Source organism: Protopterus annectens, chromosome 10.part0, assembly GCF_019279795.1.
Source record: "Protopterus annectens isolate FY-2018-M chromosome 10.part0, PAN1.0, whole genome shotgun sequence".
Classification (NCBI taxonomy): domain Eukaryota; kingdom Metazoa; phylum Chordata; order Ceratodontiformes; family Protopteridae; genus Protopterus; species Protopterus annectens.
This window is the reverse complement of record NC_056744.1, coordinates 1,656,048,278-1,656,073,231: the sequence shown is the minus strand read 5'-3', so window position 1 is coordinate 1,656,073,231 and position 24,954 is coordinate 1,656,048,278.

Below are 24,954 nucleotides of genomic sequence, written 5' to 3'. Positions count from 1 at the left end.
TAGAAAATCTTCCACACCACCATCTACAATTTCATCCCGCTTGTCTTCTAAGAGCTTGCCTGAGGCAGAGGTGGCTAGGATGATGAGGAAGTTTCTCAGGGCTCAGATTCAGATGGGGATCTTTCTGGCTCCATCTCCCATCGGACACATGAACTTTCCCTTATCTCAACATCAAGTTGCTTCTCCTCCAGTTCAACCTGTGGTTTTGGAGCCTCAGATCTGAGATCTTTGAAGATGCCCTCGTCAGATCCACGAACTGCTTGTTCTTTGACTACAGCTATTTCCCTGAGTCATCCAGCTGCAACCTATGTAGAGCAGGAAGACTCTTGGAGCCAAAGTGTTGGCTGCAGGGGGTTGGGATTGACTCTGCAGCTGTCGGAGCCAGGCACCACTGTCAGTTCTTTAGTGTTCGATAGCTCAGCTCTGACTCCCTACTCAAGGCAGGATTTCATGGGGTTACAGAAGCCAGTGCCAGTGGTTTTGGCACCTATGCGATTGGATGTTGTTTCTCCTGGACTTGTTCCCTTTGAGGGTGTGGAGAGGGTCTTCTGTTGACCCAGAGAAAGGACATCCTTGCACTCTTTGGATCCAACCCTCCCTCCACTGACTCTGAGCACTGGTCCTATCATGCCTACTCCACCTGGAAAGCCACTCCATACAAGCCTTCAGTCAGTCCTCATACATCACTCCCCACCTTCTTCTGATACTACACCAAATCATCCCACTGATGAGGTCCCTAGGAAGAGAACATGCAGAAAGAGGCACCTAGATTCCCCCCAGGAATCTGTCACTGAAGACACTGACTTCGATGAATGGAAAGCATCCCCCAGATCTCCACCTGTCTGGTGCCTCCTTTGGAGAGATACTAAACCTCCTTTAACAAAGAGGTGGGTGATCATCCAATAACCCTTCCCAAGATTAATGAGTGTTTCTGGAGTTTTTTGGGGCTGCGCTGGCTTTGTCTTGAGTGGTCCCTCTTGCTGATGAGTTAATTGATCTTATCTCATGACGACCATGGAAGGAACTCAGTACAATGGAACCTGTTCCTAAAAGACCTGACAAGTTTCTAGCTCCTCCTAAAGATAGGTCCCACTGGAGCAAGGGAGGCCATGTAGATGCCATGATAATGGTGGCAACCACCAAGAGAGAGTTTGTAGAACACAGCTCATCTGTCCACCCTCCTAACAGAGAGTCATGGGCATTGCACTAGTTTGGCAAGTGCTATTACACCTCAGTGACATATGCCCTTCAGTCGCTGAATTATTTGACACATTTCATCAGGCTACAAAGAGATTGTTTCCAAATCTCTTTTAGGGTCCCAAAGAAAGCTTCGTCACAACTGGCCACCTTACAGTACATCAGCAATGCATTCATGAGGTTAACTCATTCTCTCCAGTACAGCTCTTGTGAGTGTATACCTTTAACTCTCAGTGGGTGTGGCTTGAACCTTTAAAACAATGAAGTTATCACCTTACATTTCTAACAAATACTCATTGACAGAGGTCAAATATCAATACAATTGTGTTTTCCATAATGTATACATCAAGGTAAAATATTCAGATACCTTGTATGCAGCATGATTTTAGAATTATTATTGCAAATATGAGCAAGCAATATTTGATGCCTAGAGGAGGTAACTGCAGAAATGACTGGAAGTGCAGTCAGCTGTAATGAGTCTCATGCCACTGAAAGTACCTCTAGGTTAACAGGTTCAGGCATAGTGGTCAGGAGGCATGTCAAGATGTGCTTGTGTGATTTTTTTGTGGAGCCCTTCAAGTCTTCATTCATCAGTGGTTCCTTTCATGGATCATCTTTGCTCAGACCCAAAGTTAAAGAAACAGTCTCCAGAGGTGAACAGGATTGAAAGACCCTGTCTGCTGTTTGAAATTGTTTTTCTACTCCTCAGAGATCCATCTCCAGGAATCAGCAAGTTAGTAGAAAGATGTGGTTCTACAAGTCCCAAGGGTCTTTCTAGGAATCACAAGGAGATAGTTCTTCTCAGGGAAAAGGGGAGATCTCTAAAGTAAGACACCACTCTTGCAGCACAGGTGGCACACAGAACCAGGTCTTCAGAGATATTTTCTCTGTCAGACCTTATCAGCAGTCCTGAAGGTTTACCTGATTTCTGCACTGTGGAGGTAGTTGAGGGGTGCTTGCTTATCTCTGCACCCAGAAACCTGCTCATCCATTACAAGAGACACCTGGAGGCAGAAGATCATATCCAGAGATAATTTCAAACCATTTTCTCAAATTCCTCTAACAAAAATTAAAGCTATCCCCGATGTTCCACCCAGTCACAGGGAGGCTGCAGCCTTGGAAATATAAAAGCTGCAAGAAAAAAAAAAGAGTCATCCAAAAAGTCCTCCCAGACCAACATGGATCCTAAACTTACTCAAGATTCTTTTTAGTGCCAAAGAAGACAGAGGACTTGAGGCCAATTCTGGATCATAGCAGACTCAACCAGTACATAAAATACTCAAAGTTCCGGATAGTCATGCTTCAGTCCATTTTATCTCTTCAATGAAAGAATGACTGGATATGATCAGTAGCTCTTTAAGAAGCTTACAATCATATCAAAGTGAACAAAAGATACCTGTGCATCTGGCTGGGAGCCAGCCATTACCATTTCAGAGCATTGCCATTTTGCCTCACCACAGCCCCAAGGTGTTCAACAAATGCATGGTAGTGGTAGCAGTTCACCTGAGACTGCTGGGATTCCAGGTGTTTCCTTATCTAGACCACTGGTTCCTGACCGCCCCATCCAGGCCTTTATTGATTCATGCAAGGGATTACTTGCTCCAGTTATGTCATCTTTTGGGCATCACAGTCAGTTACACCAAATCATAGCTTACTGCTACTCAGACCCTGGAGTTCATAGGTGCTCATCTAGACACAACCAACCAGATAGCTTCACTTCCTCTGACAAGGGTTCAAACTCTCAGGTCCAAGGTCATGAAGGTGATCTCTCTTTCTCATCCAACAGCAAGATTGGTCCTCCAAACATTAGGATCAATGGCAGATGCAGAAACTCTAGTCATCACATGTGAGTCCTTCAATGGACTCTTTTAGTACAATGGTCTATACATCAGCATCCTATAAGTGACCTAGTCAAGATTTCCAAAGTTTGCAAGGAATATCTTCTTTGGTGGATTCATTCAGAAGTCGTCTCTCAAGGTTGTCCCTTCGTTCTCCCTCAGGCAGTAGCCATAGTCCCCATGGACACCCCCCAAATTGGGTGGGTGGGGGCATTTCTTGAGAAGTACAGTCCAAGGTGCATGGTACCCAGAAGAGGCCAGTCTTCACCTCAGTGTCCTGGAGGTGAGAGCTGTCCTACTAGCGTTGCAGGCCTTTCAAGATGTTTTGCCTTTGGGGATGGTTGCTATACATATGGATAGCATGTCAGTAGTCTGGTAGATCAACAAATGGGGGGGGGGGTGGAAACAGATCTTACCAGCTGTGTCAAGAGGCAATGAGAGTGTGGCAATGGGTGATCTCTTCTGGTCACTTTCTTTTGGCAATTGACATACCAGGGAAAACTACCATGCTTGCAGACAGACTATGTATGTCCATTTTGATGCCTCATGAGTTGTTTCTCAATGAATGAGTGGCAGAAAAGATTTTTTATCGATGGGGTCAGCCTTGCTGCAGTGTTTTTGCTTCTCTTCTCAGCAGCAAGTACAGATTCTTTGCCCTGGTCCCTCCACAGGGAAAGTCACTGAGAGATGCTGCGGTTCAGAGTTGGCCCTCAATCCCCCATTACCACTAATACTTAAATTTCTACAGAAGGTATCCCAGTTGAAGAATACAATCATCCTCATTGCACCATTTTGGCCTCTTCAGGTCTGGTTTCCCTTCCTCTGGCCTAATTTTATTTATCTTTCTTGGATATTGGATGCAAATCCAGAACTTCTGTCTAACCTGACAGGGATGCAACATCCAGACATCAATTGTCTCAAGTTAACTGCATGCCTTATCCAGTTCTAGTGATGGCTATAAAGCCCAGGCTTTCATCCCCAGTTAGACATATTATTTTATCCTCTAAGAAGCTTTCCACTAGGAAAATTTACAAGAGTAAATGGAAAATATTTTCAATCTGGGCCCTTCAGAGAGATTTGGATACTTACAATGCCCCAGTCTTAGCAGTTCCTGACTTTTTGGCCTCCATTTTTAACAATGAGGTGAGCTGCTCTACTATCAAAGTTCAATTAATGGCCATTTCAGACTCTCATTCAGGAGAGAATCATTCTTTCCTGGCTTCCTCAAGATTATGCAAGGCTTCCTTAAAGGTACCTTTTTACTCAGGACTCAGTTAAAGATCCTACCCCTCCTTGGGATTTGACTATTTTCTTACAGGCACTCCCAACCTCCCATTGAGCTTTCTGCTAAGATCGACCTTAAGTTTTTATTATGGAAAACAATTTTCCTGGTTGCTATTACCTCCGCTAGATGAGTTTCTGAACTCCAAGCCCTCTCTGTATGACCTCCATACTTCATATTCCATAAAGATAGAGTTTCTTTATACCCAAACCTGTCCTTTGTACCTAAGGTAGCTTCTGAATCCAACTTAAATCAGGTTGTCAGTTTACTTGTGTTCTTCCCAAAAGTTTCAAACAAAGGAGAACATATGCTGCATCTTCTGGACATACATTGGCAGCTGAGGTTTTATTTACACAGAACACAGGATTTCAGAAACTCTGATCAGTTGTTTGTTTCTTTTTCCAAGAACAAAGTTGGTAAAGCAGTTTCCTTGCCAAATGGTTACCTGATTGTATATCCTTTGTCTACAAAGAAAAAGATTTAGTTTACCCAAGACCCCCCACCCAAAGTGCATTCCACAATATCTGTAGCCACCTCTTCAGCTTTCTGGTCAAGATCTTCTATAGATGATATTTGTGCAGCCATCACTTGGCCCAGTGCTCATACCTTTATTGGTCATTACAAGTTGGACATACTTTCCAGAAATACGGCAGCATTTGGTTCTGCTGTACTCTGGAATATCCTTCCATGAGGACCACCCAAGGTTCATCTAGCTGGGGACATGGTTCCATCAGTTGAGGAATGAATGAAAATAACAACATCAGATACAAAACTTATGTACTCACCATAACAATGCATCTGTGCTGTCCACTACCCACCCTTCAAACCCCTTCCCTCTTTCTTAGTAAGGCCTAAGGAATATACTTTTTGGAAGTCACCTTTTCCCGACTTTGAGCTCCAGCCTTTCTCTATGTTCTTATCTTGTGTCCTTTTATAGTAGAGGGTGTTGACAATGCTACAAATGGGGCAGCAAAGTCAATCTGAGGTGTAGCAGGACAGTGGGGTATTAAGGGTAAAGGGAGGAGATAGAGAGCTGGATTTGTAAGTCTGTTAAAAACAGCAACTTCGGATCCAGTGTCAGATCCAAGACCCATCAGTTGAGAATGAATCAAAATGGACAAAACAGATTCATCATTATCGTGAGTATATAACTTTTGTTTTTTCTCTGAAACACTTTGCATCTGCAGTATGCAAAAATATAGTGTTTATAAGTGTTGAACATTAAACCAACATGTTTTTTTTTCTGTTCTGGAAGATGCAATAAAGAAAAAAGTGTTGTTCTGTGTCTAATGACTCTGAATCTATAAAACACATTTTATTTAAAATGTATTTGTTGCACTTCCAAAGAAGAAAAAACAGAAAGTATTCAGATTTCTTAGTGAAATGTAATTTTTACAGATTGCATTTGTTGTATGGTTATATGTTATAGACTAAAGACTTTAGTCACATTTTCTAGCTGGAATACATAAATAGGACATTAAAATTAGTTGCATAGATGTTAATTTGTGAGAGATTAGATTATGCCATTCAACATGGCCACAGACCAGATTTGTAAAGTAGTATTTCTGCCGGTTGGGGGCACCAAATTTGTCTATATATGTGTTTGGTATCAAACAGAGTTAATTTCAAACATTCTTTCACAGAGTGGAGAAGTAAAGACAAGACAGGCATATCTCCAGAGCCATTTAAACGTTAATTACTTACTAAATATAGGAAATGCTTAACTGAGGTCTGAGAAAAGTAGATATAATAGTTGAAGAGAAAAGGACAGAAACAGTATTGCATACTAAAGTAGCTACAAACAGCAAAATATATTCTTACTTATTGAAAACTGTAAGGCTAAACCATGTTAAGATATGCAAGTGGACAGCAGAACCATGTGGAATAAAGGTGCCAAAGAAGTTCCAATGGTAGCAGGGGCAAATGAGCTAAAAATTAGAATTTCCAAGAATTCTTAAAATGTTATTTGTATAGATAACCCCATATCAACTACAGAAGGAGGCAATTCTGGTTAAATTGGTCGTGCACAGATTGAGTACTGGTGGCAAACACAAAAACTGTAGCGACACTGACTTCATGAAGCATAACTTTGTCCTGACTTAGAAATCGGATCTATTTCTGTCACAATATAAAAACCTAAACATCTGGGGAACTTAGCAAAATATAGGAACTAGACAAATGTACTTCAGACCACATCCATAGCAGGCTATGACTGGATCATCCAATGCCAGGAATCATGAATATTTGGACTGATCTCCTCTACCTAATGATTCTCCCTGTTGAGTAACCAGCTTCCCAATTTCTGAATTGTAGGCTACAACTTCGAATGCATCAGTAAATAGGAATTAGTTTCTCATTATTCTAATACAGTGAGTTAGTTGGTTTCTCATACTCTACATTTTTCAAACAGTGGAGATCACAAATATCCCCTCATAACACAAAATCTTTGGTTTTGTACATAGTCATGCAGGTTGTAACATCTGCATAGCCCACCAGCTTTCCAATTATCCAATCTAGGCCTATGGGTGACAGTATACTGAGAAGGATGGAGTGATGGTGCCCAAAAGAAAATTTTGTAGTGCTATCCTGCTGTTTCTTCAGCTGTTATAATGGGGTGTGATCTATCAGGCGGTTAAAATGTCTGTGTTATAGACAATATTTTAAGGCCAAAGTCTCAGGCAAGCAGTGTCTTTTGATGGATGAGTATTTTTTATCAGCATTGCTTACCTTTGGATAAATGTAGCACATGAGGGTGCACCACACCTTAAATATCCTGGCATAGTCCAGCTAAAAAACCTACTTCTGATTCATCCATTTACATAGTACATTTCGTATACATAGTAAATTCTTTAGTAAAATGAAGACTCACAAACAATGGTCAGAACATAATAGTGTTTTCAATTTACTAAGTTCTCTCTTGGCTTCAAGAAACTACTGGCCTTTGACAGGAGAATTACCTTTTGTAAGAGTTGTCAAAGGACAGACACTAGCTGCATAATTAGCTACAACATTTATGTACTACACCAGATAACATCCCTGTCTTTTAGTGGGGATTAGAGGCCTGTTCTTTCTAGCCTCTGTTTTTTTCTTGCTGTGGTTTACCGCTGCTCTTCCTGTACAGTATCTGAAATATTTGGCTTCTACTTTCTCATATTTACCCCTTTTAGCCTGCCACTCTAAAAGAATCTAACACAGCCTGCACTTTTGATGTTCAAGATTCCCAGTCCCCTGAATGAATGACAGTGTCATCTTCCTATATAGAAGCATAATGTGGGTGGGGTTTCAGTATTTGTATCCATTAATCTCTCAAAGATGGCTGGAGCTCCACATAGCTTACTATGTATGAAACCAACGTTCAGGAGTTACAAAAGCTATTTTTTTTTCTATAAGAGAGGAAAACAGTATTAATAAATAGCTCTTTTCAAATCCAATGTTATGAAAAATCTTGTTTTTCATCGATTATTTACCAGATTGCCAGTTTTGGAGTAGGACAGAAATCACACCTTTGAATTCTGTTCAGCTTTCTAAAGTTATTTGATGATTCAATAAGGTTTAGGAACTGAACTACTGGGCTTTTCTGTTTGCTTTGTGACTCTTCCATTACTCCTAATTTAGGCATCTTCTGAACTTCTCTTGGTAATTGTTTCTATGGCTTAGGCAATATGTACAATTTCATACTAACCTAGTGCTGTATCTGTATTATGTTCTATTAGTGTAGTTATCCTAGGCAGTTTTAAAAGTGCTGTTTTATTTCTTAACAGAACCTCTCTTATTTCCTGAATTTGTTTACTTGACAGCTGTACTTAGAGAGAGACTCTGGTCTCCATTTTATGAATTTAAGCTTGCAGGCTAGTTGAAGAGCTTTCTACTTTTTATAGGTTCATAGTTTTGTAGGAGATTACTTGGCTAGCGTCTTATGGCACTTAAAAGCCTAGCCAATTTAACCCACTATATGGCCCCTAGGGACAATAGGATGGCATGGATTTCTGCCTGTGCATCAAGTATCTTACAGATTGCCCTCCAGATGTGAATTTGTGATTCCCCATCCACTGATCCAAACAACATTGGAAGGGGGCCAGAGAAGGGCCTAATGAGCTTAATGTGAATAGGAAACCTGTTCCAAAGAAGGAGCAATCTCTGAGACACATATCTGTCTCTCCAGCATGTTTTGTTTGAGTCGCTAAGTTTAGCTCCCTAAATCAGGTGACCCTCGTGCTGTTTGACTTGTGGATGTGTAGCAACTCCATCAGGGTTGGATGGGTGAGAGCCTTGTAGGTCAGGCATACGTCACTCCTTAATAGTCAGTAGTTGACAGAGTGAAGTGATAGAACTTTTAGTCTACCTGCATAGTTCATGATGTTTACACCCCGTATTTTATTTGTGAGGAAACTCTGTGGTTGCTCCAGCTGCTGTAAGTGCCTAGTCAAGTACATAACAAATGGCACATTGCACTCAATTATTGGTCTAATGAGGGCTGATTATAATGGGATTATAACTTCCTTGGATCTGGATACCATACCTTTATCTATAAACTGTGCAACAAAAAAGGACTTTCTCACTATTGTGGACACATGGCAGTCAAAGTTCAGGCTACTAGCTATCTGTGTATCAAAATCTCTCACCTCTACCCTTAGGATATTTTATTGATGTTGTAATTTTCATTGGTATTTTTTTTTTCAATTATGATTTTTATTATTTCAATTTTTATTTCAGGGGTATTTGACTTCCCAAAGGGTATAGTAATGCATTTTTTCACAATTAGTTTTAGACCATGGTTCTGGCACCAATCAGTTGTCTGATCTAGACTCTCCTGAAGGATATCTACATTGTTACGGCATTCAGTGAACACCCCCAGCTTGCAGTTGTTGGCAAATATTGCCATCCAGAAACCTTCCATGTTAGCCTTGACGTCAGAGAATTATATTCCCAACAGTAGTGGTCCCAACACTGAGCTCTGTGGTACACCGCTAATAACTAGCCTCTTGCTGGATCTAGATTCACCCACTTCAATCACATGTGTCCTGCCCATGAGCCAGTTGGCTAGACATCTGGTGATATTTATTTTACTTTGTTTTATTTTTATTTTATTTTACATTTGTTAACTTGGGGTGTCTGACTGAGCCGAATAGGCCCTTTTTCAGCAGATGCCCAGGGAGAAAAGCTCCACACAGAAAAATTACAAATACATTTAGATATTTAGATATGATCAGTATACACACAAATTACAATAGACATGTTTTTACATTGGTATGCAGCACATCAACAGTTACAGTGGAGAAAACAAATAATAAAATATCAATTAAAAAATAAAGGTAATTAATAGATTTGTGATGTACAGCTGAAATTTGGAACATAGGTAGACCACACAGTTGTCTGATCTAGACTCTCCTGAAGGATATCTACATTGTTACGGCATTCAGGTACATAGGCATTTATGCACAACTCTGTGAGTTTATTTATAATACCTGCATGGAGAATTGTATCAAATGCCTTGGGCAGGTCGAAGTGGGTGGTATGTACTGTTCATCCATGGCTTTAGTGACTTTCTCAAAGAAAACCACCAGATTCAGTAACGTGACCTACCCTTGACAAACTCGAATTGGGTCAGATCAAGTGTTTGGAGATGTCCTATGTCATTATTTATCAGGTACATGATTATTTTTTCCATGGCCTTACATATAGGACTAAAACTTATGGATCTGTAATTTCCTGGGTCTGTAGATGATTTTCCTTTATACAGATGAATGACTGTTGCTGCCCTCCACTCTATTGGGCAAAGCCATTCCAGAGGCTGTGGTTAAATGGAGTTCCTAATGAACCAGATATCTCCTGATTAAGCTGTTTAACAGGCAACCTGGTATGTCATCAGACCCCATTGAAGCTGTCTTTTTAGCTTTAGAGAGCGCAGTGATAACCTGTTTGGTGATAATTGCCACTAGAGTGGTGGAGGATATCTCTTGGGGGAGAACTAGGGGGGGTGGTGTGGAGGTGAGATTTGCTCTGAATTTGTCAGCTAGCAGATTTGCTATGTCTTCTGGCTGAGTATAGGTGTTCTATCTACAACTAATTCTGCACATTGCTGGGTGTTGCCCTTAAGACTGCGGTCATAACTGAAAAATGCCTTATGATTATCCTTAGCTTTGGAGGGTATTTTCCCTCATATTCTGATTTTAGAGACTTGATTTGCTCCCTTATTCACTTGTTTAGAATAATGGGGGACATTTTGCTCTGTTGTGCATATTCTCTCATTTCTTTCATCTGCCGTATAACCTAGTAATACCAGGGGGTTCACCAGGATGGCCTGTTTTTGTGGTTTGACATGGGTTTATTTCAGTCTGGTACTGCTGTTTCTATGTTTTTGATTATATGATCATACAGGACATTTGTGTATGCCTCTGCATAGGTTTCTGTGTGTTTTGGATTTTGGGGGAGCTTTGAAACTAGCCATGCTGTCCCTTAATAGGGTATAATTTACCTCAGAGAAGTTCTTAAAGTTTTTTTGGGACTAGGTGGGTGGACTATTTTTACCTTTGTTTCAGGGGAGACCATTTTGTGATCTGATATTACCAGTGAAGACATCACACTGGGGAGTGCAGCACTTTCCCTTATTTGTGAGTACCAGATCTAGGATATTCATTCCCCTAGTGGGAGTGCAGACTAGCTGCTTCAGGGCATTTGAATTTACAAAGCCAATAAATCTTTGGGCCTGCGTGTTACTGGTCATTTATACCTCCCAATTAATGGAGGGGTAGTTAAAATCGCCTATGAGTATGGTATTTGGCTGGATGGTGAGTGATTCTAATAACTTTAGATATGATGCATGGGTTTCCTGGTTTGTGGAGAGAGATTTGTTGCTAGCAAGAATGTGGTGATGGATTTTTACCATGGTTAGTTGGACATGGAGTAGCTCAAGCATGTCATATTGTTTGACCAGCCTTGAGGTGTGCTTATCCTTTATGTAGATAGGTACACCTCCACCTTTAGCTCTTTCATGTTCATTGGGTGGTCAGAATGTATGAAAGGCATTATTGCCATGGCTGGAGTGCTTTCTGTGGCTTTGAACCATGTTGCACAGACGTCAGCATCCTGCAGGGTGAGGACAGCTTCCAGGGGGGGCAGTTTCTTGTTGAGATTCCTGGCATTGGGCAGTAACACATTTAGCTTGTCCTGAGTAGCTTTTGTTTTCTTGAATGGTTTGTCTGTTTGGCAGTGCCAAAACATGCCACTGTAGAAGTGCATAATGTGTTGGCCAATGTCCAAAAGCATAGAAGTGACAGGTGAAGATCATCACTGGTAAAGTAAGATGGCCTGTCAACCATGTCCTCCCAGGCTGACAAGTATTGGACCCCTTTGGAATGACACCAGTAGCTAAGCCAGTTGTTAAAATTGATAATTTTATGCTGGTATTGTGGCATCATCCTTGGAGATGGTAGAATGTTGCTCAATGCTAGGCTCATAATTGCTTGTGACACATATTCTCAGAGATCAATCATGTCTCTCTTCATATGGTCCAAGGAGTTACATCTCAAGTCATTCATGCTCACATGGACTGTGACTGAATCATACTGGTACTTAGGGGTAAGTGACCTGAGGAGTTGCATGAATGATGAATCCTGACCCCTGACAGGCAGCTAACTGTAACCTTCCTCTTATCCAACCTGTTAAGACTGACATCAGTGTGTCTCACAATGCAGTCTGCTGTGACCAGAATACTGGAACTTGGAGTGTTTTGCCTTATGGCTTGTTAGTTGAGGCAAAATGAGATGTGGCATTATGTGTTGTGAAGGGAATTGTGTTGTTTGTGTACATGTGGAGTTTCTGAGGACTGTCCCTGCTGAGAAGCCTTTGAAGTTTGGAAAACTTTCATGTCAGCAACTCCACATATGTGGGTCTGTGTTTGTGAGTCACTGGCAACCAGTGTGTTGCTTTTTGTGTCTGTATGTGAGTCTAGCCTCCAGTGTCAAAGTGTAACTACATCTCTCGCATACTGCATTTGTTTGTTCAATAATTAAGTGGTTGTTGTAACAAAAGGAGATACTGCCAGCCCAGCTAGCTGGAATTTTGCAAATAATTATATGTAATTTGTGAATATTAATATGATTTATATAGAAATGTAACAAATGGAGATAATGCCAGCCCAGCTGTTTGGGATTTGGTAAGTGGTTGTGTGTCATTTATGAATATCAACATGATTCATGTGCCCGTGTTACAAATGTATTAGAACTGTATGTCATATTGTATAGATGTGTGCTGAAGAGATATTTTTATACACTATTGTAACTGTTTATCGGGGAGACTGAAACACAAGAGATTAACTTGCAAATCTTCAGAAGAATGGTTGAGGTTAAGTTACTTTATAGCTGGGTCATAAACAAAATAAGTTATCTCTCAGTTTCAGTGCAATAACAGACACAATGTCTAGAACTAGAAGTTTTTTCTATTGTCTTTAAATGTAGAGGAATGTAAATTATTTTACAACTTCCACCATTTTCCTCAGATATAAGAGAAGTCCTTGATTAACAGGGAGATGCTAAATGCTGGCAGTTTCTGGCAATGGGGGATTTAGCTTGGAAACTAAGGTCAGATGTCACGAAGTGATGTCATCCTGCAAGGTAACCCAGCAGTAATATTTGATATTAATTTAAGACGTTTCTGAGAGAGAGACAAGGGCATTTTGTATTTTGTCTTTGACCTGGCAGCTTCAGCTGGAAATATCCACTCACCAAATCTACCTTGCCTTACTCTGTAAGTAAGTTAACAAAGTTAAAGTAGCTGATAAAGAGTTGGCTGGTGGCACTGATAACTACCTTATAACCTAGGCAGAAGGGGGCATAGCTAGTAAACATGTGCCAGCCTTTCCCAGCTGTGTGTGTGTGTGTGTGTGTGTGTGTGTGTGTGTATGTGTGTGTGTGTGTGTGTGTGTGTGTGTGTGTGTGTGAGCTACTTGGGCAGGGACACAAAGCACTGGTTGGACAGAGAGGGTGCTGGAGGTCTTGGCTTGGCCACTTAGCTGAGATCTCAACTCTAGAGTTGTGCTAGTGGGGAGTTTTTTCTGGAGAAAGAGGGAGAAACCAGCCCCAGACTGACTGTGGTCTCTGTGTGCTCTTAAAGGAAATTGCACTTGATGCAGAGAGCTGCATCTGGAAATACTGTGCGTGTACCTGTCATAGGTTCATAGGTAGGTACTAGGCTATCAGCCCAAGGGCCTATGCAAGCCTAGCCAACAAGGATCCCTGGCGTACGCCACCCAAGAAAGTTATTTTCTTGTGCCACTGATGAGCAGAGACACAGAAGTGATCCCCGGGGTGTATTTCCTATTTTCCATCCACTCATCAAGATTTTTCTTGAAGAGTGCTAATGAAGAACTTTGCTTGACATAGATGGGTAGCCTGTTCCAGAGTAATGGAAGTCTCTGGGATAGGAATCTATCCCTCCAGCATCTCCTGTTTATTGTGGTGACAAGGTTTAGGTCCCTAGAGCGTGTAGCTTGGAGGGATTGGGATTTCTTTAGGTGTAGTCATCCTCCCAATGTACGTCCCCCACTGGTGCTAGTGGTGAGGATTGATGCTCTTTGATTACTGAGCCAGTGGTGGGACATCACAGTTGTAAATGAACATAAGGTAATTGTTACATTGCCTCCACATATCCAAGTCCACCAAGCTGGATGCAGAGATAGCAGGAAAGTTCCCATACATGGTTGCAGGTCCTAATGTGTGCTTGAAAGGATAGGAGTGGAGAGTGTTTGTAACCAGATGAGGGAAGGGTGCTTACTTGATGTAATCCGCAGCTAACCGAACCAGCAGTGCTGCCCAATGCCAAATCAGATGCTCTCTGAGCAGCAGCAATAGTCCTAAGTGCTACAATAAGTTAACTACCACAGTAAACATTCACAGTGTAATGAAAATAAGCAATGTTTTCAGATGGTTGCATCTGTAGAGGGCACTGGCAGAGCTCCATGCAAATATGCTGAATTTCTATACCAGTACTGGAAATACCGAAAATTGAGTACTGAGCCCTCTGGCCAATAAAACAAAGCCCTTTTGTGTGCTTCCCAACTCAGATAGATGAGGTAGATACCTACTGCCACTAAATGAATAATCCCAGTCCTCCTAATATAAAAGTAGAGTAAAATATTGTCCATATTGAAATGCTACCACAAACTTAAAGATGCAGATACATCAGTGTACTTTAAACAACTTCTAAAAGTGTGATTATTCAATAAAAGTACTTCACTTTGTAGAAATGAGTCAAGAGCCTGTCAAGTGTGCAGAATGTATAAAGACACTAAAAACAAGGTAAGCTGATTAATAAGCCCTCTAGCCAATAAAATGACTACATGCAGGAATCTCTAGTGTGTTTCCTCATCCTAAACATACCAGGCTACCACCCATTGCCATTAGATGGAAAATCCACTGTCCTGTTGATGTAAAAACACAGACAAGTGCTTGCTAGAATATAAAAATATACTATTTTATCCAACAGCTAGCTAGATAATAAATTCAGTGCAAGTAAATCAGTAGAACAGACAATGAGATGCAAAATGCCTTTTTTTTCAAAATAAGCACAAGGAAAGGCAAATAAATAATTCAGCATATCAACAGCAGTGTAGAAAGGGAGGAGCTTATAAAGTTCAATTTACAGTAAGGGTGGGCATTTTAAAATTGCCAGGTTTAAAAATCAAGATCATGGAATGGAAGGGTGGGTGAGAATAACTAGCAGAGAGTCAACAACAGTGCTTGTAGTTTTTACAGGTCTTGAGCCTTTTCAGAAAGGACAAAAACTAGAAATTCAATGTGTATTTAAGTATCACTCAAGAAACAATTTAATAAATTAAAAAGCATGTGAAGTAGGCAGACTAGGTAATTTGTCTGTCAGCCACTCAGAAGTGAAACATCAGGCCAACCAGATTTCTTAAAACAGAAAACCAAATTAAGCTGGTAAAACAGAAAGGAAATATTATCAGTTTAAGCAACTCCCAGACAAAAATATCGATACTGATTTACTTTCCTCACCCAACAGGGAATCACCACCAGTGCTTGTAGTTATTGTAGTTCTTTTTAAAGTGCTAGGGGTCCAACAATGTATGTTTTGCAGATATGTCCAGCTTACTGCCCTGGTATACAGCTGTTCACATTTGGAGAGTTGAGTTATAACAGGTGCAGTTACAACTGAAAGTGCCAGTGTCTGTGGCATCCATATTGCAGAGCTGCTACATTAAATATAGCTTTGTACAATATAAATTAAAAAAAGAAATGAAAGAGGCAATGAAAAACAGTTAAAGGTCTAATCAGTTCTGTTTATCTTCCCCGGACTGCATCAGTCACCTCCATTGTCACCAGATTTTACCACCACAAACTCTAGATAACTCACATACCTGGCCAAAACTGTCTGCTTTTTCTAAGTTTGAAAAGTGACTTAAAATACAGAAAGTTAATACTGCAGCACTGATTAATTCATTTAACAGTACAAAAAACATTTGAAAGCCAGTGTAAACAGTAGAACAAATTCAGTTAATATTTGTATCTTCGAATTTAGAAGAAAAAAGTATATGGAGAAACAAATAACTGAGCCATCACAAAACTGATTTAAATAGCTAGGCATAGCAGAACACAGTTAAAAAAGCAGTGCAAGCAGTAAAATGCCTTCAGTCAGTAGTTGTAGCTTCAGATTTATAGAAATCAGTAAAATACAGAAAAATGACAAGAAAGGCTAAAAATTGTTTAGATAGCTAGCCAACCTTAAGTATATTAGAAAAATGTACTTTCATGTTTCAGGGATGCAAACTGGAGTCAAAATGCCACATTGTTCTATTTTAGTGTGTGTACAGGAGCATCAGCTTCCAAGAGGCTTAGACAATGGCTGACTGCTTGTGCAATATAAATTAACAGAGAACATGAATGAGCCAGTAGAAGACAGCTAAAGCTGTAAAAATGGTGTTGATATTCTCAGAAGTGCAGCAGTCACACTTCTTTATATCCAACAATACTACCCTTCTGTCCACCTGTTTTTACTCATATTTCCTTCAGCTTCCTTATTTATTAATAACATTTCTCTAACATTTCTACCTTCAATAGTATGCACACCTTCTAGTAACAAACTGCTTACTGACCACTCAAACATTTTCTGTTCTATCTGCATAACAATTTTGTAATCACCATTGCACCTTGTGATGTCAATTTTTTTTAAAGAAATTATTTTACTTTTCTGCCACAAAACTTAACATCCCACCAAAATATTTGTTTTGCCGCACCCATTAACCATTCATTCACCATCTCCATGAACCTATTTTTTCATCCTTTCCCATCCCAGTTTCGAACATATAATTTAACCATTCTGCCTTGGCATACTCTGCTTGTTGCCTTCCTGTAATACGCTTCAGGTTTTTATATTAATATCTATGCTTCCAATGTCCATCTTATCTTGGGAATTGACTCATTTCTGTTTTGTATTTCCCTTTTAACTTTCTCACTATGTTACATTTCCTTCCCATATTGAACTACACATCCCCTCCTCACTTCTTATAACATCATTCTCTTCTACCATTACCTCAGTAAGAACACTTTCTTCTACCTTAACCTTTTTTCTTAAAAATGTTGTCACTAATTCTATTCTTCCTTGTACCCAGTGATAATCTCTGTCAAACATATAATTGGCTTTCATCCTCTTAATCTCATTTATTTATTTCTCCCTTCCTATTCATTCAATATATTTATATATGCTCTTTCAAAATCTGCTAAACTCTCCATATGAATTTCTTTGTAACTACCATGCCATTTCTTCTCCACCTAACTATACACTCCTTTACACTAGCCCTTATATGCCTTCCATCCCTGTATAAACTTATTAAATGGTTCCATATCTATACTGTCTTCAAAAAGCTACTCTTTCCTTTATCAAGACTTTTGAGGAATCAATAACCTGGTATATCTGTTTATATCCCTTCCTTCTTTATTTATATTTTATTATTTCAAACTCCACACACATTGCCTGCGATCTGAAAATCAGCTTCTTTTATTACTTCCTCTAGCTGTTAAAAGAAAACAGTACAAAATTAATTTCTCTTCTGATATTCCACTATCTAGGCAACCATTTTATAAGTAAAATTTCTTTCCTTTCCAAACAAGCATTGCTTTATCCCTCTCTACAGTTTTTACATCCCATTTATCTTTTTTCTCATAGCTTTTATACCACCATTCTCATTTCACAATACATCAATCATTTTAGTCAGTATATATATATATATATATATATATATATATATATACATACACATACACGTATACACATACACAAACACATATATGGATCTACTTTTAAATACTGAAAACCCAAAATACAGAGTTTCAAAATATTGAGACCACAGTGCCAAATGCTGACAGTACTGAAACTTAAAAATGTCGAACCTGAAAATGCCAAATCTCAAAATACCAAATTTAAACATGCAAACTTTACATGCAACTCCAACCACCAGATCACTATTACAACAGAAACAAAACTTGAAACTTCCAAAAACAACTACCTCTACAGAAACAAACTCCAAACTTGTGAAATAAAAACTTAATCCCTAATCTAAGCAAAAATCAAATCTATACTATTCACAGTTCCAAAACACTTCTTATAGTATTTGCACATTCAAAAACTATTCACTTACCTATACTCTGCATACTGTATGATCTAAAATCCACCTAGGTGGGGGGGGGAGGTTATGCCTCCATACCCCCTTAACCATATATACCAACTCCAGGATCACACTACAGTAAGGAAAAGGACATATACCTTTTTGCGACCTTATTGTTTTCTACTCACTTTCACTACTGCTGGTAGCATTATCTGAAATGTCCGCTATGTTTGTTTATAAACACTAATGTGCAACTTCCTACACTGTTGTCAGCACTCTATACATCAACATTATCCATTTTAGTATTCTAATTATGAAGTTTCAGTACTCTAAGAATTTGGCATTGTGGTCTTGATATTTTGAAACTCAATATTTTGGGTTTTCAGCATTTAAAACAAAAAAAGTATCTTTTTTCCCATGATCCATGTCACCGCCCTATTGCATAGTGGTAGGAATTATACTTTTTCTTGTTCATTTAAAAAGCTCACATCCACAGCACCACAGTACTGCAAAATGCCTAGTTTCAATCTTTATACTGCTTACAATTACTGACAGAAAATAAAAATTACTAGGGGACATGGCCAAGATGTCTAACTGAGAGCAACAACTGGTGAAAGTTCTGTGACTCAAAACCTTTTTTTCTGACAAAAAATTTAACTAAAAGTAAGATTTTTGAGATACACGATAACTATTTATATTCAGCAATAGTAAAAGAAAAATATATATAGTTTGTAAGTCTTCAAAAGCTGTAATTTTCATGTCAGAATTTCATCTTCTTGGTTAAGAAAGATGTGACTATAATATGTGCCACTCATAACATCATTTTTTTAGAAAAAGATATCCATGCATTAATATCAAACATGTAGGATATATCATTGAAAATGGGCAAACTAGATACTAAAATAGAAAGTTTTAAAGTAGATGGACCATTTAGAAACTCATGAAGCAGCAAAGTGTACAAATTAGTAGCATAGAAGAAGCTTTAAATGACCATGAAGTGAGAATAACTGAAGGTGATTCTCAAACTGAATTCATTTTAAGACAAAAATAAATGGCTTATAGATAAAATTGATAATTTAGAAAATAGATAAGATAAAACAATATCAGAATATATAGCAAACCTGAAAAATATGAAAGAGACAACATAATAAACGTTTTTAACAATCTGGTTGCATAAAAACTTGAACCTACCTGAAATTTTATCTTTTGGGATAGAAAGAGTTCATAGATCTTTGATAACACATTCAAAAAAGGAACATTGACTTCCACATTCAATAATAGTTAAATTTATGTCCAGCATGGAAAAATTTAAAATATTAAAAGCAGCATGATCTTATCCACCTACTAAAATAGGTGAACATCTAATCAGATTTGATAATGACTATTCCAGTAAGGTAATGAATAAAAGAAATACTTGCTTGCCACTGATTAAAGAACTTAAAAATAATAATATTAAAGCTACTTTATTGTTTCCTGTAAATGTAAAAAAAACTTTCATCCTGACAGAATCAAAATAATTGACAAACTGAAAGAGGCAACTTCTTTGTTAATAAAAATAAAATTCTCAACATCAGTGACAAAGTGGGCTAGAATGTTTTATTCCTCAAGAGACAGATTGAGCTGAATTTGTGTAAAACTACTTCCAAAGTTAAAAAGCATAAAAACAAGAGACTTTTATTTTCTGAATATATAATTTTTGTCTGTTGAAACAATAGATTTATCCTTTAATTAAAGGATTTATGTAGGACTATAAGCTTCAAATCAAATGTAAAAGTATGTGCATATTCTTTAAACTTAAGTATTTTGCATGATGGGGGATACAAATATTTAATTTTACTACATCTGTAGTGTGAAACTTAAATATATTCAGTTGGAGCTAAACTTATAAATGCATTCCTAAATTATGAGCATATATTTCTCTTATTAGAATAGTGATATAAGTCATAATGTGTAGAATTGGAAACTTTAAACCTATATAAAATAACATTTTATTTGTTTTATTCTGTATGTACATTATACGTTTAAATGAATGTCAGAGATAAGCATTATGGTATGTAATAGTGTTAGCAACTGTGTTTTGCTTGTTCTTTTATAATACATTCCTTTCACAAGTGGCATATATAGGGCCAGCACTTGAGATCAAAGAACACATTAGTTGTGTAAAACTACTTGATTCTTACTTGTTTTGCTTCCCGCCTGCTTCTTGAGCTATCTTGATGATAATTTGGGTCTCTGAAGAGTTCAAGGTTCAGCACTGATGTTTGTGACAAAAGGCAGTGAATGAATCATGGCTGCGGCGATGAAGAGAAGGGAACTGAACTGCACATCAAAAAAGAGATATGTCCAAAATGACTTTTACTTCAAAAATATTTATTTAGAAGTGAATGATTGGAAACATGAGAGTTATAGTGATATGCATTGTGCTATCTCTGACATGCAGTTTATTTGCACTTTACTGAATGATAATAGATTAAGCTGTAGGATTATCAGCCCCAACTGTATATATTAATGGGAAGGAGTAAATTAGATAGTTGCCACTGGTTAAGATAGTTTAGAAGAAATAGGAAATATGATAAACCTGCAGAAAAGATTAGCAACTACTGTATGTAATGAATTGCCAATCTGTTATACTGTGGTCAAATATTAATGTTAGGATCTGCAACACAGACTAGAACAGTAATACATAATAATTAAAGGCTTCTATTTAAGTTCAAAGGGCAATAATTCATTTTATTGATATTTAAGATTGTTTATGCTATTAGAAGTAACAACATGAGTAATCATCTTTTGAATAATATGTAAATGCACAGGGGAAGAAAAATTCTTTATGTACTATTAATAAAAGAGTAATATTGGCAAGTCAGAAATATTTAAACCTGTTGCATTCTCTGATAATGTTACCTCATGATTACATTGAAGGGAAGTGAGAACTGATAATCAAATGGCTCTTTGATGGGGGATTATAAGAATACAGGTTACATGAAATAAGGTAGAACACCAGTAGACAAATAAGAATGAAGATAACATAATCTGATAGGAAATTTCATATTGAGAAGAAATGCATTAAAATTACAGCTCGTATATTGAAGTATAATAAATATATAAATGCTCATATAGTTTTCACAGAAAGTTACATAAAAGGATATTTATAAAGATCTTGACAACTGAAATCTAATGTATGGTTACATGTATACTGAAGCTGTTTACATATTGCACATCATTGAGTCTATCAAGACCATCTGAACTAATTTTACAAGTCAGAGCTGAAATATATATATGTTTTATTACTGAGTCAGTTCTTTCATTTCTGATAGAGATTAGGGTGGATTTTCTAAGATGTTTGGGACTGGAAGAGAAGAAATTGAAACAAGCATTACGAAACATTTAAGTGCATTATCGTTACAAGCTTTTTCTGATCCTGTCAAACATCAGGATAATTTAATCAAACTAAGTAATGCATTCATCTTTTAAGAATGAATTTAATGAGTAAAATGAGTTTTAGATGTTTTTTTTTTTTTCAAATAATTCTTTTATTTTTCAGAGTATGATACAATGCATACTGGGAGAGGAAATACATTACAGTTATACACATTAAAATGCAACGATGGATAATTACAGAATATTGTGAGTAACCACATAGTTTAGCAATGATACATATGAGAAGGATAGGAACAGCACAATGAGAGCATTGTAATCAATTTAACCAAAAACAATTATATACAATATTTACAACCAACAGTGCTACATTCCTCCGCAGTGGTATTGCAAAAATATAATAATAATTGGGTTGGCAGTGGTTCTCCGGTATATTAACAGGAATAGGGATAGCTGTTATACTCAAGGTATGAATGGGAAGTTATTCAGTATGGATCACATCTATAAGTTTGTTCCATAGTTTACCAAAATAAGCTCTCTTTTTGGGGCCTTTTATAATGAATTTATGAGCTGAGATGTGTTTGAAAGCCATCTCTCTGAAACCATTCCAACTAAGTTTGGTGCGATCTAACCAATTTTAGTGATGTATAGTTTAATAAGTGAACAGAGAATAATTAAAATGTGGAGTTGTACTTTAGATAATTGGAGGTAGGAATATGGAGAATGGCTGTTTCCATAAAGGGTTGAGGTGTAGTAACCCATTTTTTGTAAACGAACTTTTAGAGAGCACCAGAGTTTGTAAGAGTGGTTGCAATACCACATAATGTGTAGTAGATCCGCTCTCGGATGGGGCAACAGGTACACGAGGAGGATGAGTTGGGATTAAATTTATTGAGTATTACAGGAGTGAAGTAGGAATTATTGTTTAGCATCAGTTGGGTGTATAAGAGTTTTTAAAAAGGGAGAGTTCTAAAGTAGATTTTATAGCTGAGAGTTTTGGTCCTCTGTAATAGGAGAACCAACAGTATTCCAATAGTTGGAAAAGAGACAGTTTGAGTTGTATAGCACAGTATTCAATAGTTTGTAAGAGGATGAAATTGTTTTTTTAGTGCTTGATATTACAGATATAGTTTCAATTAATTTGTTAATTTCCTGAGGGTTAGGAGGAAGATTGAAATGTTGTGCAAGTATAATTTCTCTTAGTTGTCGAAGAATAACTGTGTATTTGTTATTGGTTCCAAGAATTAACCGTAGCTCAGGAAGAGATTTTGATCTATGTTTGAGGATGTCCCATACATTGAGATCTTTAATGAGAGGAAATTTAGTAAGGTCCAACATCATATTGTTGATTTTGATGTTTGGATTTTGATGTAGTGGTTGGAGGAGGGGTAGAATATTTTCCAGATTGATGTCTTTAATAAGTTTTTGGAAAAGCCTAATTTTATGTTTCAGAGAATGTGCTAAATTACAATTGTTTATAGAAAGAGTGGATAGGAAGGGAATAGCCTGAGGATTAATTTTGTTAGAAATAATATGGTGATGCCAGATTTTCAACCATGATGGAGAGTGGGTATGGTTTTTGCTGCTAAAGTTTGAAATAGACCAGACTCTGTTTGAGCAGATGATCTTGTAGTACAGTTGAAAGTTTGGAAGGGCTAATACCCCTTTCTCCTTAGGATAAGTTAATTTAAAGTAAGAAATCCTGACTGACTTCGGGAACCAGATGAACCTAGCTAGGTCTTTTCAATTTTGGAAAAGAAGTTATTAAAGACTACTATATCCAAGCATTGAATTGATATAAGAGTCTGGGTAAGACATTCATTTTCACTATTGCTACTTTGGACAAGAAGGCTAGATTCATAAGTTTCCATCTTTGTAGATCTTGCTGGATGGTGGACCATGTTTTTAGTAGATTATTTTGGAGCATGGAAGCTTTGTTATGTTCAAAATGGATACCTAGATATTTAAGATTATATGTTATTTGTAAAGAGGACTCGGGGAAATAGAAAGATTTGTGGGAGTTGGGATTGATTGGGAAAATATGTGATTTTTTATTGTTAATTAGGTAATCTGATGCGGTGGAGAAGTACTTAATGGCATCAAAGATTTTGGGTAGGTCTGAGTTAGGAAACTGGAAGTATAGATTTAAATCATCTGCAAAAGCTGATAGTCGACATGTGTGTTTAGGATTTTAGGGATGTTGTGGTGTGTATTCTGCGATATATAAGAAGAAGGGCTCGATAAAAATGTTAAAGAGAAAGGGTGAGAGTGGGCAACCCTGTCTTGTTCCATTAGTAATCAATATTGGCTTGGATCTCTGTTTGTTTATATAAAGGTATGTGTAGGACTTTGTATAAAGTGTTCTGATTATATCCGAGAAGGATTTAGGTATATTGAAATGGAACAAAGTAGCAAACAAAAAGTCCCAGTTGACTCTGTCAAAAGCTTTAGAGGCATCCAAGGTTAGGGCATATATTGGATTTTTGTCTTTTTTGGTAAATTGTATTAGGGAATCCAAAGTTAGGGTATTATCCCATGTGTGTCTATTGCTCATAAAACCAGCTTGGTCAGGGGAAATTAAAGACGGGAGTATCTTTTGTAATCTATTAGCTAAAATAGCAGCAAGAATCTTAATGTCAACATTTATTAACGAGATTGGTCTGTAATTGTGTGGAGTTTTAGATGTTTTGATATTTATCATACTAAGGGTGATATGCAAATTTTAGGTATAGTCACGTATACTATTAAAACCAAGTTAGAGTTTTTGTTTAAATTATATATGTATGTATGTATATATATATATATATATATATATATATATATATATATATATATATATATATATATATTCAGTATGATAAATGTATAAATGCATTAACTTTATTATTGTATAATAGTTTGGTATGCTTAGATTGCTTGTCATCTTCAAGGTTGATGACTTCATCTCTTTATGGTTCATTCTAATCCACTTTTAAATTTAAAGATTTAAATATATCAGTGTTTAAATTATCAAATAGTCTAGAAATATATAACGGATAAGTATATTAACTTTACATAGATAGGTATGTATCATAGTTATCAAATTATTTACTATTTGAGATTAATTTTGCTAGATTATTAGTCTTTTAAGTTATAATGACAAAAATAATTCTAAATTGGAAAATATATAATTAAATGTGTAGCCTTTTATAACTTATATATAGTATTCTATCAATTATTTGTATGTTACAGCAGCTTTTGGCCAGTTCCTAGTGAAATTCTAGGTTTTGGTTGGTGGAAAGATAGTTTAGTAGTTTGCCTGTTTGATAAGAAAATGAAAAACTTTTTATCCATGGATGGTAGTGTTTTATTAATAATATATATATATATATATAGTTACATTTGTTTCTGTTTTCATTGCTTTCGAGTTTTAGTAATTTAGCATGTAGAAAAAAAGAATTCAAAACAATATGGAAAACTAAATTTGCATTAGAGGTAATCATTAGAATTTTGCATATAACAACATCAGTTTGGTGGCTGGATGTATCATATTATATTTTGGTAAACAAATCTTTCTCAAATACAAAGTATGGATAGTTTTAATTTATCTGTTAATGTAAATGGATTAAATAATGGCAACAAAAGGAAATCATTAATGAAGTATT